General features: G+C 36.4%; 1 protein-coding gene across 1 annotated transcript in view; it reads right to left on the bottom strand.

Annotated features, from left to right (window-relative positions):
• THSD7A (thrombospondin type 1 domain containing 7A) overlaps window positions 1-20598 on the bottom strand; it is a 254711-nt gene that overhangs the window by 195017 nt on the left and 39096 nt on the right. The gene's annotated exons all lie outside the window — the stretch shown is intronic.

Genomic DNA, 20598 nt, shown 5'->3' with positions numbered 1-20598 from the left:
ATATTAGAATCATAGAATATTTGGAGTTTGAAGGGACCCACAATGAGCACTGAGTCCAACTCCTGTCCAAAAATTACACCATGTTCATAAGAGCATTACCTGAAAGCTTCTTGGGCTCTGCCAGGCTTGGTACTTTCCTGGGGAGCCTGATACAGTGCTCACCCCTCTCAGATAAGAACCTTTTTCTAATATCCAGCTTAAGAACTCCCTTTCACAGCATCCTGTTATTCCCTTGGGTCTTGCCACCAGAGAGAAGAGATCAGTACCTGCCCCTCCACTTTCCCTCATAAGAGTGCTGCAGACCATGATGAGGTCTCCCCTAGTGGAGGTGAAAATAATAGATACACTTCCATCCTGATTAATGTAATAAAATATTACCAAAGTTGTGAGAGTTTATGGAAAAGGAGAACAGAAATCTTTATCAGTACAGTAGCAGTGAGTCTACCCTTACAAAACAGAAGAATAGATCAGCATTGTAGAACAAAGGTTGTTTGCAGGGTCTTCTCCTGGATGGCAAAATTGGTCACATTGATAATAAAATATTACACTACTTCTGAGATTAAAGGGAGCAAGGAAAGAGAAAGGGAAAGTTATTATTTTAGCAATATTAAACAATTGTGATTTTATTGATCCAGTTTAAATTGTTATTCTTAAAGCCAGTTTAAATTTAAACCTCTAATTATTATGTAGATTATACTCAGATGAGACATAGGAGAAATTTTGCTGATGTTCAGTGCAAGAAATCAATAGAAAACTAAAAGAAAAAATATTTCAAAGATGCTCTTAAAAATAGACTTAAAAATTACTGTTTGGATCCACCTGCAGGCCATTTCAGAAAGACTGTAGCTGAGGGGGTGAGACAGCAGGGAAACCCATTCAAGCTGATCCAATTTAGATATGCAAATTTTATCTCGTGTGTTTGAAAAGAACATTATGGCACAGGATAATTTGCACCTTGAGTTCCAAAGAATAATATTTCTAATCTAATGAAAACATGCCTCCATTGTTCACTTTCCCACTCTCCAGGTTCAGGCCAATCTATTGCTCTCCTACCCATTTGAAACTCTCCATGATTTTTTTTTTTCCTGTATTTGAAACAATTAACTAACACTAGAACAAAACAAAGCAAAACAACAACAACAAAACAACACCAAACACACAGAAAAGAGAATAAAAAAGGTAAATAGGTATTTATCTTTGTAGTTACCTGAGAAAAAGCAATGTTACAAGTGACTGATTGATGAAACCTATTATAGTAATGGGTCTAAAGTAATTTCTACTCTAGAGATAAAATGCTAAATGAAACAACTGAAGTTTAAGATCACGTTTGACACATTGCACTGTTACCTTATTTTTGTCTTTGTTTTTCCAAATAGTGATCTTATCTTAGCAGTAAACTTTTGTAAAAGCTGCACAGGGTTTGAGATGCTTCAGTGGAAACACCATTTCTAAATTTCAACATTAATAGACACATAAATTCATACCGGAGCAAATTAGAATATGTGAACTGCAGTACCAGAAGTGTAACTTGTACCTAAGTAATACTTATCATTATCATACAATTAAATAATTTTAAACCCAAAAAGAGACATATTTAAATCACTCAATTCATAAAAATTAAAGTGTAAATTAAAATTTTGAAATCATTGAAAAAAATATTGAGTTTTGTGAAATTCACATTTCAGATGTGCCTTTAATTTAAAAGGAGAACTATGTTTCACTACATTAAGAAGCACATTTTAAGGTAAATTGAACATCCTTGTGGAACCACTCCCACTTCAAACAGGTACTTAGCTCACATCCATCCACTCTGTTCACAGTGGTAATAAAACAAGTAGCACTAAGTATTACTGAAGGTAACAGTTACAAGCCCTTTAGCTATTAACCCAACTATACCTGATGCTAAATTAACAAAGGTTAAAAAGAAAAGAAAAATAAATTTTTTCCAGCATGTAGCTGATCAGACTGATAGTTTATTAAAACTATAGCTCTCCAACTACAAACACCAAACAGCAGAGATTGGTAGCAACAGAAATCTGGAAGCTCCAATTTCCAGGAGTATGTCTGTCTCCATCACACTGCCTCTTAGTTATTTAGTAAAGATCAAAGTAATTTTGTAATATACAAACTTGACAGTTATATTGTAGAGACACCATAACTACAGGTCATGTAACAAAAATGCAATTAGATGACAGACCAGCAAATAAAAGGTTAACCTGCTGAAAATGAGCTCAGTCAAGGACTCCTCCTATGCTCTCCATCCAAAACAATTACTGGAATGGCCTCAGTCCTGATATTAGTGGGAGCTGGCACAGACTGTGAATCAGGAAATCAGCACAGGAAAAGTGCAAGACCTACGTTTGTGCTGTCCAGAACAGAAGAGCCACAAAAATAACTTCCTAACAGTGAGTTTTAACCACCCCATTAAATAGCACAAGAGAATGAGAGTTTTTGGGGGTGCTGTGCTGCCAAGACTTGTTGGACACCGAGTGAGCTGAAGGGGCTCAGCAGCAGGCAAGGCTGTGACTGTGGTAAAAGACCCTCTGTGGGAGGGGGCTGGAAATGGAAATGGAAATGGAAATGGAAATGGAAATGGAAATGGAATTGGAAATGGAAATGGATGGTGCAGCAGGAGGCCTCCACTCTCCATCAGATGACAGCTAAACCTGCAGGGTGTTAGAGAGGCTGGACCATGTCTTTAGAGGAACTACTCCTCTACTACAAAGTTTTATATTAATAGTACCTTCATAAAATAGTTTTTTTATTTTGTGCCTGATTCCAAATTGCTACCTCAACCATAAAGTCTGATAAACATGTAAGGAAAACTGAGGATATTAAAATACTTCAAAATTCAGTAAGAGATTCAGAAATTTTCACACTCACAAAGGGCACAGATGGGCTAAGTTGTAAGAGCACTCCATTTGTGTGGGTTAAAGAATTCACTTGACATCCCTTTGAGCCAAAAGCACTTAGCCACATGGCTGAAATAAGAACTGCCTTCATCTTTCTAGCACCCCTCAACTGCAGCCTTCCTCACCTCTGCCATTAGATTGCTTTCAGATGGGACTTCTGTGGCTGTGATGCAGGATTTGGAACAGAGAAAATGCTTTAGCAAGATAAGTAATTTCAAAAATAAAAAAGAAGAAGTGTCTTTTTTGTGCATATAAAACTTTTTAAAAGATGAAAGTTTCCAGACATTTTGGTCAGGATGAGGATTTAGAAACTACCAGAATAACACAAGATATTTATACAACCTATGAGCTGTATTAGCAAAACACATATCTTACTGCATGTAACAATTTGCATTTCTTCTATTTAGACACTTTCTTGATATAATTTTGTTTACACAATAGGTTAATTCTGTATAGTAATTGTTTTTCAAAAGCCTATTAAAATTAACACTTTCCTTTCCTATTTAAAATATAGCCCTCCCTTTCCTGTTAAATGTGCTTTCCAAGAAGATTGGAACATTAATTTCCTCTATATATTTGTCATAGGGCAAGGGAAGAATATGACCCAAGTTTTGAAAACAAATCCTTTGACAGGAAACAAACTACTCAACTGAATTAGTAGGTTACTTAAATTTTATTACACCAGTTTCTGTAAGTAGCAAACCACCAAACCACAATTAAGGGAGAGAAAAATTCCTTTGGAAAAAAAAAGTGAGGAAAAAAATAATCTTTAAAACAGATTTCACAGATCCACCTATTGCATACTAGTTTGTGGCAAAGATAAAGAAGGAAAGTGGATGTAGAAGCAGACAGATTTTCATTAATTCCTACTGTATTCTGTGTTTCAACACATATCATAAATAGAAAAGGAAATTCAACACATCCAGTGTTTCTAGACAAAGCTTTTATTCACTTCAGTCCTCTCTCCTGTCATTTAAAAATGATCATTCTAAGAATAAATCCTGAAATCTTTGCTTGAACTCCAGGGAGAGACTTATGCCAAGTTGAAAGACAAGAATTTTAATTGGATAAGTCAAAACTCTTGCTATAGCTGCTACTTTGGTATTTTATGTGGCTCTTAATTCAGAATAACTGTTCACCAATTGACAGTAGCTGCTCACCATTGCCTTTCAAATCTACCAGATTATCCAGGCATAAGAACACTTGCAGCCCAGTAAATATTTGCAGAATAGCCTCTATTTTGGTGATTAACAATCCATAAAGAGATTTTAAGCAGAGCTGTCAGTTTAATCTAGCAGGGCTTTGCATCCAGCATGCCACACTGGGTCCAACAGTTTTAGTACCAAGGCAATGATGCAGCTACAGCATCTGAACTAAGGCAGAGCATTTTTAAGAACCCAGGGGAGTTACAGCCCCATTTACTCCATCTGTGATACACCATGGGGGAAAGAGAAGCAAGGTTTACTATGTACTTATTGACAAAATATGTTGTCAAGCAGTTATTTTCAGTGCACACAAGTAAGTATAATGCTTGGGATGTGTATAAAACATCTGGAATATTATTATTTCCAGCACAAATAAGGAATATTTTCATATTTGGACAGAAAGTGTTTTTATAGCAGCACTCAGTCATTCTGTGTAATTTCTGAGACCTGTAGTTTTCATTAGAGCTGACAATACATTTCTTCACAGTGAAGCCACAAAGGTTTGCCCCTTTACAAATAAGCAGACCACTGTGGCCAAACCAAGATAAGACCTCTGAGATCACTCAGACTGATGTGCTGGTTGGGTTATTCTTGCCCTGCTCCTGGTTCTACCTTCTGTTTTCCATTCATTACTGCACTAACACAGAGTTGAATATACTGGAATTTGCTCCTGGCTTTATAAAGCAGGACTTGACAACACTTACATGAATACCTTACAGCACTCTCCAGCTAAGGACATCTTTCCACCTTACCTATGCCATTGATGAGGGGTTACACCACCCTGGCAGCAATCTGACCCCAATGGGCAAAACCCATCTTCTAAACAACAGAACTTGATATTCACAACACATTTCTTAAAGTAAATCAGAGCAAAGCCCTTTTTTCATTTAATGTAACACAGCTAGAGAAGTGCTCAAAACACAATTCTTACCTTTTACAATTGAAGCTGAAGCCAGTCTCCCAACATTAACAAAGGTGATGAACCCTAAATATTTTCATGTTAAAATTGTCTTCGATATGTTGGCAGCAGAAAGACATAATTCTTATTTCATGAAGTCACAGTACTTGCCAGAATTTGACCTATTTTCTGCAAATTGAGGTGAACATGGCATGTTTAAGTAGACTGCTTAGATATTGGCTCTAATACCCAGCCAGCTCTAGTAAATATGCACAAATAAATCCCCAACAGAAAAGCTGTGTAATAGTAAACTGATCTACCATTTTCAGTGTGATAAGATCCTAGAAATTATTTTTACCAAAAATAATAAATCATCTGAAAAGAAAGAGATAATGAGGAAAAATTAACCAAAACTGGTTGAAATAACCTTATTTTTGTGGAACACCTCATAAGTTGGTCATATTATTGGTTATTTTAAGATATTTTGACTGAAGAGGCTGATAATTTTAGTTGATACTTTAGTTACTTCCTACTTGTCATGACAGCATTTTAAAATTTACTGAGTTTTGTAGAGTACTCTGAAGACTAAAAGAATATAAAGAATGTTCAATTATTGGCAAGATTAGTCTGAACACACTATTTTCTTTCTGAAATCTAATTCTCAGAAAATTTACTTTTGGACCTGTAATTCATTGATTTTCAGCACATATAAACTATACAAAATCAACAGCTACCTTATCCAAACTCTCTTCTTGAAGTTCAAGTTTCTAACATCTTCTGTAGGAGAAAAAATATTAAAAAATTGTTGTCCAAAGCTTGCCTTTTTAATGCATTTATTTATTTAATTTTAGAACAGAGCACTGGCCTGGTTGTCAAAATGCTGTGCTTTGTGTTTTCACAGTTTTCTTACTATAACATTGATTGCTCTATTTTTTAGCTAAGGTTCTTCTTCAGTGACTTCTTGTTGAACTGAGATTTGCATCTTTACAATACTCATAGATGACTCCCACAGATATTTCCACACCAGAAACTTTCTCTGGAGATCTCTTTGCAAAAGCTGCACTTATTCACCAGTTGCAGTCTCAGTACAGAGTAAATGACAACTCTTACACTAAAGAAGTCTTTCCATATATTTACAGCTAACATTTTAAAGACCAGACAGTCTCCATTGCTGTGTTTACAGTTGTGGGACGAGCTTGCACAGATTTGTACACCAACAGTAAACTTAACTTCAGATATTTACCAGAATAACAACTCTCAAAACACCACTTAGGTCTTATTTATATATATATATATTTATTTTTTTTTGTCTCTATCTTGTTCATAGAATCACAGAATGGTTTGGGTTGGAAGTTATCTTGAATATCATTTAGTTCCAATGCCCCTGCCATGGGCAGGGACACCTTCCACTAGACCAGGTTGCTCAAAGTCCTATCCAACCTGGCCTTAAACACTTCCAGGGATAGGATAGCCACTACTTCTCTGGACAACTGATTCAAATGTCTCAGCACCATCACAATAAACAATTTCTTCCTAATATCTAATCTAAATCTATCCTTTTATAATTCAAAGCCACTGCACCTTGTTCTATCACTGCAATACCTTTTGTAAAGTCTCTCTGGCTTTCTTGCAGACCTCCTGTGGGTACCAAAAGGTGCTATAAAATCTCCTCAGAGCCTTTTCCAGGCTGAAAAGCCCCAAGTATTTCAGCCTTCCATCACAGGAAAGGTGCTCCAGACCTCTGAATGTCTTTGTGGCTCTCCTCTGGACTCATTTCAACAGGACAATGTTCTTATGTCAGGGGCTGCACAGATGGATGCATCTGAACTCCATCTGGGGGTATCATCAGAGCAGAGAGGCAGAATCACTTCCCTCAGCCTGCTGGTCATGCTGCTTTTGATACAGCTCAGGATGTGGCTGGCTTTCTGAGCTGCAAGCACATACTGTGTGTTCAGGTCAAGTTTCTTATCCCCAAACATTCCCCAGTCCTTCTCCTCAGGGCTGCTCCCAAACCATTCTCCACCCAGCTTGTATTTGTGCTTGAAATTGTCCCACCATGTTGAACTTTGAGATGCCCACATGGGCCCAGCTTCTCAAACATTCCAAAGTTCCTCTGGATGGCATCCCTTCCCTCCAGTCTGCTGGCAGCACCACACAGCTCGGTGTCATCAGCAAACTTGCTAATCACCAACAGAGATGCTAAGCAGCACTGGTAGCTGCTCACAAAAGGGACTCCACTGAAAAGAAGAATGACTTGTACCAGTCAGTGTTGCTGCTCAGAACCCACCATTTTGCACTACAATAGAGTTTATGTTTACCGAGGATATCCCTATAAAAATACACTGTTTGTAAATCCATTGGTTTCTAATTATTGTAACAAAACATCTCAAGAATGCTAAACACACACACAGAGAAATGTTATTAGTAATGTTTCAATCCTTAGTCATTTGAAACTGTAGTTTACTGTTTAAGAAACTCATGTATTAGTAGCTTCTGTTTTCAAAATAATAATAGAATTTGGAATAAATCCAAATACACTGTAGTGAAATTTCCCGCTCAAGGTCACTAAAGGTATTTTTAGGCAAATTTTGTTGTGCAAAATGTAAGAGCTCTAAGCTATAAATCACTGCAAAATTATAACTATATTAAATGGTTGATGCTCTTATTAACTCATAAGTTGTAAGATTATGACTTAAGTTATGTCTTATCTAAAAAACTTTTGAACACTTTCATTAATATGTGAGAGCACATTTAAATTAAAATGGATTCATATAACTCCATCATTCTACCAAGAGTTTGTTGTTTTTTTCTTTTAGTTTACAGTGTAAGAAAAATATCAGACAGTTCAAATATGGCATTATGTTAGTACAATGTGTTCCTGGACAGTTCTCATACTTATCTCTCATTGTTATTTCAACATCCATCATTTCATTATCAAGACTGCCATGGTGGCATGAAAGTTCATGGAAAATGAGCCTTAATCCTGAAAAGACAGATTGACATTTCAAATTACAGATAAAAGCTAAAGAGGAACATATTATTAGACAATTTATTGTAAGAGGTACTGGAAAAAAAAAAACACTAAAAAGAAATAAAAACCAAACAGATTTCTTGCTAGTGATAGAATATCTATTTGTAGTCCTGACTTCTATGATTCTGTCACTGAAAAAAAAAATATATATATGAGCATCAATTCAAGGAATAACTGTAACACAGAAGACAAATAAAAAACATACAGAGAGGGATTTATTATCCACAAATCAGAAGTCCTACAGAATTATATTAGTGCTTTAATTAATGTATAGTCCAAGAAAACTATATACTGAAAGTGATAAAGATTTAATTTCATTACAAGCACCCATGGACATGCTTTTCCTTAAGATTAACACCGTGTGAAGGATCTTGTCTCATGCAGAAAAGCAGAAAAGGAATAAACACATGGAGAAGCCACTAAACATTACCAAAGGAAGCAAAAATAAGATAACTCCATGTTTAAATTATATACATGTTACAATTCATACAGTAGACCTTACAACAAAAATGTTTAGCTGTACAAGAGCGGTCTGAGATTAATTACAGAGTGAATACGTATAACAAATATTTCTAAAGCTATTTTACAAGAAGATTTTATTATTTAATTTTCCTGATTATTTCCCTGCATTTATATAAAAATGCATGTTTCCCATATGTAGACTCCTCAGAGAGGCTAGTTGGCAGACATGGAAGCCAAGACTAATCACTGCAAAACCAATAAAAAGAAATATTATCTAAATGGGTTACTTCTATAAAGTGTGCTCAGAAGTAGCATTCTCAATCATTGTATGAAGGCAGATAAAAGCTGGGAATTATTATTTGCTTGTACTTCAGTGTACCTGCCTTATTTCTAAAACCAGACAAAATAAACAAACAAACAATAAAAAGTTTGCAAGAATAATTTTGAGCATATAAGATATATATTTATAGATATAACATGAAGTTGCTAATTTGGATTGTACAATAAAATATCAATAGAACTATCTTGGTTTACACTTCTTTGCATCTTTCAGTGAAAAGGTTTTAGTTTAATCCTTGCAAAAATATATGCTCCACCTCTATTCATTCTACTTTTCTCAATTAATTACCAATTCCAGTTATTTACCAAAAAACTAAGTTACCTTATGCATGTTTAACCACTTTACACATGTTTATAAATACAGTGCTTGCAAGCACAATTTTCTGAGGGTCATTTGTGAGGAGGGGTGGTGGCAGGGTGGGAGGTGTGGCTGCCTGGGCTCTGAGGGGGATGCTGGGGAGGAAGGCACTTGTGATGGCTTTTAGAGCATCATCCTCTGAGGGTGACAGGGCATGTGACACCACCAGGCATTAACACCTGAGGTCAGCACTGCTCCAGGAGCAGATCTCTGCAGCAAACCAGAACATCCCCAGCAGGGAGAGAACACACCTGCATGCTGAACATCTCAGCCACGTGCCTCCAAGCTGCCAGGTGCAGTCGTGTCCTCAGCAGCACAAAGCTCTTGGCAGCTCAGGCTGTTTGCCAAACTCTTCAGCTCTTTCAAACTTCCTTACACAGACAGGATGGAAATTTGTGCCAAGGTACCCAACAAAACACCTCCCTTTTAATGGCTAAACATCTATTCATCTGTTAAATAGGTTAAATAGTTGAGAGCTGTTGAGGGAGAAAATGGTGGAATAATTCAGCGTGCAAATCTAGTCCCAAATCCTGTTCTGAGCATATACAGGTGTTACCAGCACATGCAGCAAGCAAAGATTCAGAACTCAGCACTCCTGTAGAATCTGAATAAGTGCCTGGCCTTGCAAATTCCAACAGAAACTACACAAAAGCAGGAACAGAGAAACCAAGAAATTGCATCAAGCTACAGCATTTGAGCACTTTTAATTACCAAAACAGATACCTTTACAACTACCAGTTACTGTAATGAGTCAACATGTGTTGATTCATTAACAAGAAGCGTTATCAAAGCTCCTAAGCTTTCAAAACAGTATTTCCATGGAATTTCCATGGAGTTTCCATGGGTCATACCACAGTGGAGTACTTAAAAAGTCCCCTGTACTCTCTGACATAACAGTAAACATATCTAAATAGTTAAATCAATTATTACATCTCACACATCAGATTAGCTCAAGGTGCTAAAATAAATAGTATGAAAACAGCAGAAGAAACCCAAGTGGTCAATACATACCTGATCACTTGGGGCTCACATGCTTTTATTCTATTTAACAAAAGAGTCAAAATTAACAGAAATTATTATTCTTGAATTCTAAAGTTCTCTGTTTCACTTCCTTCCACAGACATTTTAAAGATACCACAACCTGTCCATTGCTGTTATATCTTGTACTTTCATGAATAAATATTCTTTCAACTGCTTCAGTCCTGTATTTTGAACTTTATTGAGAGTTACATTCTCCACAAAATTGGAAAGGATGCAGATGCTTCAATACTTCGATATTATTATAAAGAAGAAAAAATTATTTTCCTTGTTTCAAGACTAACTAGAAAGGCCATTATAAGACTTTCCTCCACATTCTTTTAAATTTGAAATGTGTTGACAAAAAACTTTAGGTGATATAGAAGCCTGCTTGCCAGCTGATGCAAGAACACAGTGCTCCTGGCAGCTACCAGCATCCCACTGCTTATTTTCATTAAGTCACCAAAGCTCTATCATTTTACTATATTGCACAGTCATGGTATCAACACTTCAACTCATACAAAAGACCTCAACATGCTCATTAAAAAAGTATAAACCCATTACATTTCAACACCCAAGTTATGTTAAAAGTGAAAAACAACAAAAGGCTTTTAGAAGTTAACTATTTTATCAAACAGCTTTAACAAAAGTGAAAAAAATTATGTCTAGTATAATCCGGGTATGCTGGCAGTCTTAAAAATACTTGTACTTCCTGTAATTATTTTTTAAAGTATATAAATAAGCCTCAACATCTGTGTAAAAAGGTACATAAACAAATACAAAAAGGAAGCTTAGACAAAATACTTCTGAAGGGGAGAAAGTTGAGGAAGGCAGGTCAGAACCACCATCAGAACTTACCTCCCTCCAAAATACCAGTCAAAGGCTTAGTGCAACTTATTAGGGTTGGGGCTGCTTCTCAAGCCTACATTTATTGTAACCAGGATAGACAATGGCTAGAGAAATCTGCTCAGCTTCTGTTTGAAAGAACTCTTCACATATCTGCCCAATCACATCTGCACAGAATGTTCTGAAACAAAAGTTACACAATCCAGTCTGACCTGCAATCTGAGAGGTCAAAGATAAAGAGCATTTTTCAGCATAAATCAGTCAACCATACAATGCATTTGGTTTCTTTTTCTCTATTCATCAAGTGCATGAACTTTCATACTGCTATGCTGGGAAGAATGGGTGTAATTTTCTCACAACTATTTCAGAAGTACATGCATTTTTGATGGAAATGTGCAATAATGCACTGCCTGTGGTGCTCTGAGTACATATCTTGAATAGGATTCATCAGTGTCCATTGTTGTTATCTACATTTTAGCTATATTTCATTACAGTCAACAAAGACCTAGTCAATAAGATGCAATTTATCTTGCCTGGAAGTCTATTTCTAAAACCAGTCAAAAGAATCTTACCTTAAAATATCAAAATACACTTTGAATATAGAAGAAGTGCCATGTTACAAACTCAGCTACAGACACCTAAATTAGATTAGGCCCATGTTATCTGGCTTCCAGATTTGGAGTATGTTCCTTCCTTCAGTAACAATAAAAAAATCCTATTTATATGGTAATACAGCTCTTCAGCACTTCCATTCACAAAGCACTCTATTCCCTGTTCTCATGCTTTTCATAAGCTTCCCTTCCAGTCAATCACTGCTTTGGACTGAGAAACATTTACAAAATTTGGACAATAAACATGTAATAGTTCTAGGTCATCTTGGACCTTTCTAATGTTTCTAGTATGACACAAACTGTGCAGAACTGTCTAGGAAGAGAAGGAAGAGGGAAAGGGAAGGAGAAGGAGAAGAAGGAGAAGAAGGAGAAGGAGAAGGAGAAGGAGAAGGAGAAGGAGAAGGAGAAGGAGAAGGAGAAGGAGAAGGAGAAGGAGAAGGAGAAGGAGAAGGAGAAGGAGAAGGAATGTAGGTTTGAGAGCTTAAGGGTGGGCTCTATGGGATAATATGTGTACATTATCACTCAGCAAGGCAATGATTATTATTGCATTAATTGAAGTTACAATCATCATACCTAAAATACCCCCATTTGATCATAATCAAAGAGCATAATGCAAGATATTTGTCAGTGATGGACCTTTCCTTACCACCCAAAACTAGCCTATAACTTTTATACAACACTCTCCTCCCAAAACAAACACCAACATCTATTTAAAAAGGAAACAAATTGAAATAATTATTATTTAAATAATTAAAAAATCAAAATCTTCACCAAAAGAAGAGATTTATGAAATTAAAATAATGGAATTACAGAATCTCAGCTCAGCCTTGGAATTATTGAATCCTAACCCAGATTATCTTTTTCCATTACAACAGAGATGGACTTGTACTCCTCACACCATATCTCTGACTACCTGCAAAATATGTTGCCCCAGAGCTTCACATGTTCCTAAGATTTACTGGATCAGAATTTACTTGGTTGTTACTGAACCTTAAATTCCCCCAGATATTTCTATATCATTTCATGTGATGCATTCAGGTTTTCAAAAACACACTTATTTTAACAGAATATTTCTAGCCCCCAAAATTTATTCCCCATTTGATGGAATTTATGCTTCTTATCCCAAGTAATACTTAGGATTGCTATCAATGAAACAAGCAGGGTTTTTTGCAGTTTCCTCAAGCAATATTTATGTGATATTTTTCTACATCTTCTCCTGCTCTTCTGCACGCTTTTAAACCATCAACATCAATCACTGAGAACACTTCCAGTATTGATTTCACTGATTAAAACAAGTCTTTTAGTCTTTCCACTAAATGCTGACTTTTAGTCTTTCCTGCACCATTTCACAGCCAGAGACTGAGCTAACATTTGTCAAACTGCTTGCTCTTGAGGAGTTACTTTTTCTTCTCTGACTCCCTAAGCCCTCTCTGGAGTCACTGTTTTCCTCAGTGAAGAATTCAGGAGCTCTCTGAAAATAAGTCCTGCACTTCTTATTTCTAGAAGCATCACTTTGAATTAGTTAGACCAAATAATATTTTCCATGCATAAATCCATATTATCAGCCAGTTCAGATTATTCTGCAACTCTAAAACACAAGTTATCAACTGTGAATTTCATGGGCACTGATTTTGAAAGCTCAAGTCAGGTTATTATGCAAAATATAATAACCTATATTATATAATATAAAATATCACTGTTTCCTAAAACAGGTCTGTACAACAGAAACAACACAATTCAACACTGATCCCAGGTTTGGTGTTTTTTTGCAGTGTGACCAATAACAAATTTTTCAACCCAGTTGATGCATATTCTTTCATAGTTTTTTTTTATTTCTTACTTCTAGATAGATACTAAATTTCTGTTTAGAATTCCACTAGGCACTTCCCATGTCTTATCAAAGCCTGGCCACTCATCTCTATCAGATAACATTAAAATACCTTAGAGGGTATTTAAAACATATATAAAATAGGGAATAAAATATGTAAAATTGAGGTTTAAATGTAAGGTGCTGCATCTGGGTGGGGACAATCCCAGTACTAACACAGGCTGGGAGATGAGCAGGTTGAGAGCAGCCCTGCCAAGAAGGACTTGGGAGTGATGGTGGGTGAGAGGCTGGACATGACCCAGCAATGTCTGGGACTCACATCCCAGAGAGCCAAACGTGTCCTGTATCCAAAACAGGGCAAGGGAGGGGATTCTGCCCCTCTGCTCTGCTCTGGTGAGACCCCAGCTGGAACCCTGCACCCAGCCCTGGGGTCCCAGCACAGGAAGGACAGGGACCTGTTGGAGAGAGTCCAGAGGGGACCACCAAGATGATTAAAGGGATGGAGCATCTCTCCTATGAGGAAAGACTGAGAGAATTGGGATTGTTGATCCCGGAAAGGACAAAGTTCTGGGGTGATCTAATTGCAGACTTCCAGTACCTGAAGAGAGCCTACAGGGAAGTTGGAGAGAGACTATGTATGTGAGTAAAATGTGACAGGACAAGGGGGAATTGTTTCAAACTGATAATAGGTTTAGATAGATACCAGGAAAAAAAAATCTTTACTCTGAGGGTGGTAAGACACTGAAACATTATCATCCAGAGCAGCTGTGGACATCCCTGGCAAAAACTGTGGGTGATACTGATATTGTTAGTTCAGGACTGAAACATTTCAAACTGGATTCTACCTAAAGCAAAAAGACCAAGTTTCATATGCCATGGGAGCCCCCATTCCAAGGCTTCCAGTACCAAAATCTAACACTTGATAAGAGAAACGGGGAATTATCTAGGCTGAAGAAATCTGTCTGACCAAGGAGTCCATCTGTTAACATGGCACTGCCATGTCCACCACTAAGCCATGTCCCTAAATGCCACAACTGCACTTCTCTTGAACACCTCCAGGGATGGCAACCCACCCACTTCCCTGGTCAGCCTGTTCCAATGCTTGACAGCTCTCCCCATGAAAAATGTTTTTCCTAATATCCAATCTAAACCTCCCTTGGCTCAATTTGAGGCCACAATATCTACTTTGTCCAAACTTTTATTCAATTCCTTTGAAATATGTTGTAGTTCCACATGCATTCATTTTAATGGTAGAGTTAGTTTATGCTTTGTTCTTTAAAATGTAGAACATCTCCTTCCAAATGTACACTGAATTCTATCTATTTATAACCTTATCACTGTGGCTACCCTGTGAATTACACTTTTACACTTTGCTAATAAAGGAAACAACTCTGGTGAGTAAACCAAATACTATGTCTTTGGAAAGATTTGTGAAGTCCAGTGTATTGGAAGCTGTCCCAAAATACTGCACAGTAGTTTTAAAAAGACAAAGTCCAGTTTCAAAACCTGGTTGTTTTGAAAACAAAAGTCTTCAATTACCTAATCACAGATTTCTGAACATGTTAAACAGCTTTTATTTCCCCTGCTAAAGGACACAATGTCCTTGGAATCTGTCCTCAGTTGCATTCAGTTACACAAAGACATGCAAAGCAATAATGAACATAATCTAAAGACAAAGAATTTTTCCTGAAAACTGTTTTTTCCTAATAGTCTTCCTAATAATGCAGCTGCTAGCCAGGATTTCAATAAAATGTTTTTTAACTGTATTTGGAAGCTGGGTTAATAATGGGAAAAAACACCAAATTACCCTACCCTAGTAAAATGAACAAAAATCATTTAGATTCTGCTGAATTAAGGAAGAGCCTTTTACTTTTTTTAGCATCCAATTCAGAAAAAAAAGAACTGTTTCACAAGCAATATGAAATGTCTTTCCAACCTCAGGAGACAATTCCACTGTTTAAAATATCATATTGTATGGCTTGAATATATTTTACACTTAGTGAGTATCCATTACATAACTTTCCTCCACTGCCTTTAATTACCCCATTAAGCAAGTTGGTATTTGCATTTGCACTTACAGCAGCTGCACTAGAGCTGCAGGGCACAAGAATATAAAACCGAGAAGAAAAATTAATAAAACATTATCTTTTCCATTTAGCAAGTTCACTTTCTTTTTAAATGGAAACATTTGTATTAGTAGACTACTTCAGCACTGTAAGATAATAAATCACATAAACCTTGTATTATTCAAGCCAACTGAACTACCAGATAGAAGTATCATCACTCACTAACAGCACAACTTGCCCTTAAGCTTTTCTCATTTTATGGCATTTCTGAGGAGTCACTTTGTATCTGAAATTGTTATTCAAAACATAAAAAGTGGTCCAAATGTAGTGCAAGAGAAATCCTTCTTGTTCTAAATCTTTTACATAGAAAATAATTTAGAAATTTGTTTTAATGTGTTGCACATCTTTGCTAATCCAGACACGTTTCTAAGTAAACAAAGACGAAGGTTTCAATTAATTAATTAAAAAATTTGTAAGTCATCACCCATTCTTAGAAACAACTTCCAAGTTTCAAAACCATTTATTTTCAGCTAGTCTGTGTATTTTACAACACATGTATTAAATGTTGCAATACTAATTATTACATAATATTGTAATAATTAATATGCAACTATTAATAATTATATTACTTATTACATCCACTTATTCTCTAAATATTATGCATATAATAAACAGTAGGAAACAGAGTAGTGAGAAGTATCAATGTATTCATTAAGAGCCATTGTTCCAGAAAAGGCAATTCCAGAGTGTTGGTTGCTGCTTTACTACTTCCAGGACACATGGATGCCCTTTTCCTCAGAAAATAGTGAATTATGTTTCTACCATGCATCAGAATACTGACAACCTCTGTATACAGATGAAGGAAGCAAAGTAGCATTTGTGATTTTGCCCATGCCCTTCATTTTTGAAGTCTTAATTTTGTAGCTGCTATAAAGTATCTTAATTCTGTAAAAGTATTATCCATGAGAATCTCACTGTAATCCCTCCTTGTATCTGGTAAGAATGACCCTATATCAGGCTTTCTGCTGTAGTCAGATTTTCCTCTTAGTGAAAATTATTCCACCTGAGATCTTTTCCAACCATCTCTATTTTTCATGGTAGAGCAAAGCTAAAGCACTTACAAGAAAAAATACTATTTTAGAAACATGAGAAGCATGCTGCAGAGTGGACTGTCAATACCAGTTCTGGTGCCAAAACTCAAATATTAACACAATTTGAGCATGCTTAATATCCTAGAGGTTCCCCTCTTACACTAAGCAGGTGTGCACATAGGGAAAATGTTCTTAAGGGGTGTAAGAGTAGCATATGATTACCCACATTACAGCAGCTGTATACCTTTAATAATGTATTTTTCTCTGTGAGCTTTTCATGTCAGCACAGGATAGGCCTATGATACACTGGTTTGAGTGCTATAAACACTGTCCTAAATCAAATCCTACTAGTTTTGCATTTTTCAGAAGCTGTTTAATTGCATTGCTTATGGAGAATTATAAGGGAAATGTGATTCAGCTCATGCAGCATATTTATGCAAACCCACATAAAAGTATAGAACAAAGAATCAGCAGAGCTGTGTGTCACACCAACAAGAAAGAGACTAAATTATCATGCAACTTTTCAAGCCTTAATCTGATTCTCCATTTAGCAATATCAAGACTTTGGGCACAGCTGCCAATTCCTCCCAGTTGTATGAGAAATATTTCTTCCTTTCTTTTTGAAAAATTAGACATCTAATTCCCATGAAGCATCTCATGCCAGTGGTTAATTAGGGAACATTTTACAAGAAGAACTAAAAGTTGTCAGCAACACAGCAGGCAAATATTGACATTCTTTACAAGCACAGCCATTCCACAGCTTAATTTCTCTTTCCAGAGCTCTTGCAAGCAGGCAGCTGCTGCCCAGACAAGCTGAGAACCTGTACACTTACTGCAAATCCCAGACTTCAGATACTTATTCAAAGTGGCAAGAACCATTCCTCCTACATCATTTTCAAACATTTGACAGCCTGGCCATTCATTAAATGCATCTTGTAGCAATGTCCATGAATAACTATATAATTCTTCCTGCCAGCTGCTGAAAAATAATGTGCTTCATAGGAAGCTGGGAGGACTCCCAGGTCTCAGAGTGCTTGACAGACAGGAGGAAAGCAGGAATAAAAGCAGGGAGAAGGTGGTGAAGGCACAGAACTGCTGTGAGCAGGCCAGTGACAGATTACACTGATTAGTGGGTGGGTAGGAGACACCCTTCTGCACTGAGCAGCTGGAGAGCAGGGTTAGCTGCTGGTCAGCTGGCAGTCAGATATTTGCAGTAAGACTTGATGCAGCCTATGGCCAAAAGTCATGTCACTCAGATCTGTGCAAATGCAACACCAACTGCCACAGGCTCCCAGAGAATAAATAAGATAAACTGGGAAAAATATAAAAATAATGAAAAACAAGAAAACAGGCAAAACCAAAATAAATCAATAGAGCAATAAAACCCCTAGATGTTCTTTCTTCTTCTTTTCCATATATCCTACTAGGTTGTAGTAAAATTCTACTTTCACTCAAAATTTGGGATCCTTGTGCCAGGTGTGGCAGATGTTATTCAGTAATGCCATCTTCCTGAGATGGGGCCACAACCACTGCAGTGGGTATTGACATACACATCCAATTATAGGAGCAATTAGAGAGGATGAAAGACAGATTAGGTCCTCCCTCCAGAATACATACCCTGCCAGAGGAGCTGAGGCCAGAGAAAAAGTGGTAGGGGTTAATTACCAGCTGGAACCCAAATGCTTTCTTTTTGATGGTTAAAAATGTAAATCTGTTTAAGTACCATAATTTCAGCCAAGCACTGACATACACACATTTTAACAAAAACCATACAGCTATTTCAGTTATTTTTCCACTTTTCTTGGGTGATCTGAAAAACAGTTCTTTTACTTTCATTTACACACCACTCACAAGGTTAAAACAAATTAAAAAAACCTCTCAGTATCAAAGACCAAATATTTAGCATAGCCATATCCGAACAATTTCATAAATCTGGCACTGACCATACTCTGTTGAATACATTGTGCTTTGTAGCACAAAGAAATAAGTGAAAACATAGGAAAAGCATGTGTTTTTTTATCACTGTAACACATGCAATTAATTTTAATACAAAAGGTCACCTTCAGCAAACACTGCTTCATCTTGTAAGGGCTGAGACTAGAGTGTTTATCCATTGTCATGGCCTTAGTTCCAGCAGCCCAAAATCCCAGTGCCCACCCCTGCATGGCTGCTGGGGGCTGTGCAGGTAGCTGAGTGCACCCTGGACCTCTCTTGAGGTGCTCTCTTTGTCAAGAGAGATCAGCTGAGGTCAGATATATCAAGGAATGAGCCAGAACTTTATCTCGTTAAGGAAAAGCTGTTCCCATTCTGAGATTTTCTTAAACACATATGTACATTTGACAAATTATCAGATGATGTTTTCAAGTTCCATATGTCCATCAAGATGACATTTTTGCAAAGCTTCAGCTAACTCAGATCAGCCAGTTGGAATCAGAAAACAATCATCATTTTTATAATTTAAGGCACACACTCTGTTTGATTTTCTAACTTTACTGTCAATTCAAACTTACATCCAAGAATGTTTACTTAACATGTAGAAAATTCAATTAAAGCAAAATGAGATATTGGAGAACTTAGGAAGCAGTATCTTCTAACTATCACAACAGTTTTACATAAAACCCAAACAAAACATTCTTGAGTTGATTCAGCTGGTAAAGTATTGACTCCACACACTGTTACATTGCCAGGGACTGTGTAAAAGATCAACACTGCTTAATCAACATAGTTCTCTCAACACATTTGTCACCATGCCTTCTCTGTTAGGAAGTTGAGCTGGTTGCATGAACTAATCAAATTGCCTTTGAACATCCATTAATTCTGCTCAGTTAAATATCAGTTTAGAACAATGTGAAGCTCATTTAATTCTCTCCATGTTCTACTGGCATAAATCTTTTAAACTATTTTATTTTTTTTAACACCACTAAAAGGGCAAAGTAAATGGTTCCTCTTATTATAAAAGATTTCAGAGACAAGAGAAACAGCCAACACTCATTGCTGGAACTATTAATGATTTTCATTAATGACCAAGGAAACACTATTTGAACTGGAATAAATAATGAAGAGTTCAATGCTTCAAAATATAAACACGTAACAGAAAACGTGTTTTTCTGTTATAAAAATCCAAACTTTTATGTTCAAATTAAAAACATACACATTCCCTCATAATATTATCTTGAAAACAGCATTTTTAAAGAAGATAAATGGAAAACAAGGAGATGTAACTTTACATCCATTCCCAGTGCATGGCTGAATATGGAATTCCCAAAACAGATGGTAAAGAATATGCAGTAGAGTGAAGGTCCTCTGGGTTTGATATTCACCTGTCTCTTTTCAGCACCACCAAATTCTTATAACCTCAATTAATATCTGCCAGCTTCAGTAAAATTACATCCCTCTACTGTTACTATTATTTTGTTTGACCTTGATATCATGAACATGAATGTAATTATGATAATGAGCCAATTATTTTCTACAATACAGAAATCAAAAAGACTAGCACTCCCTCCCTTCCTCATGATAATACCTGAACATTCTGGCTTTATTTCATCTTCAATTGCTAACATGCAATCACTAACATTTTGTTCAGGTTTATTTCTTATTTCTAAAAAGAAAAAAAGCCCAAAACAAAACAAAACAAAACCAACCAGTGAAGTTTTGGCATATTCATAACAGCATGTTAGATGCATGATTTATGTAGGATAATAAACAAATACTTTAATGTTTGCAGTATTTTACTGGTTTTGCTGGCATAAATTTTGAATGACAGCACATCTGTCTGTTAGGATAATGCATCAGCTACACCATAAGCTCTGCATATTTTATATAGTTAATATAAAAAGATTGTTGATGATGTTTGAGAGGATTTAATCTTTTTTAGCACTTTTAGACAATCCAGACATATCTGCCTACCACAGGATTTTTTGCCCCATAATTT

The sequence above is a fragment of the Oenanthe melanoleuca genome, chromosome 2 (genome assembly GCF_029582105.1).
Source record: "Oenanthe melanoleuca isolate GR-GAL-2019-014 chromosome 2, OMel1.0, whole genome shotgun sequence".
Taxonomy (NCBI): domain Eukaryota; kingdom Metazoa; phylum Chordata; class Aves; order Passeriformes; family Muscicapidae; genus Oenanthe; species Oenanthe melanoleuca.
The sequence above is the reverse complement of the archived record's forward strand: the minus strand, read 5'-3'. Positions and strand labels throughout refer to the sequence as shown.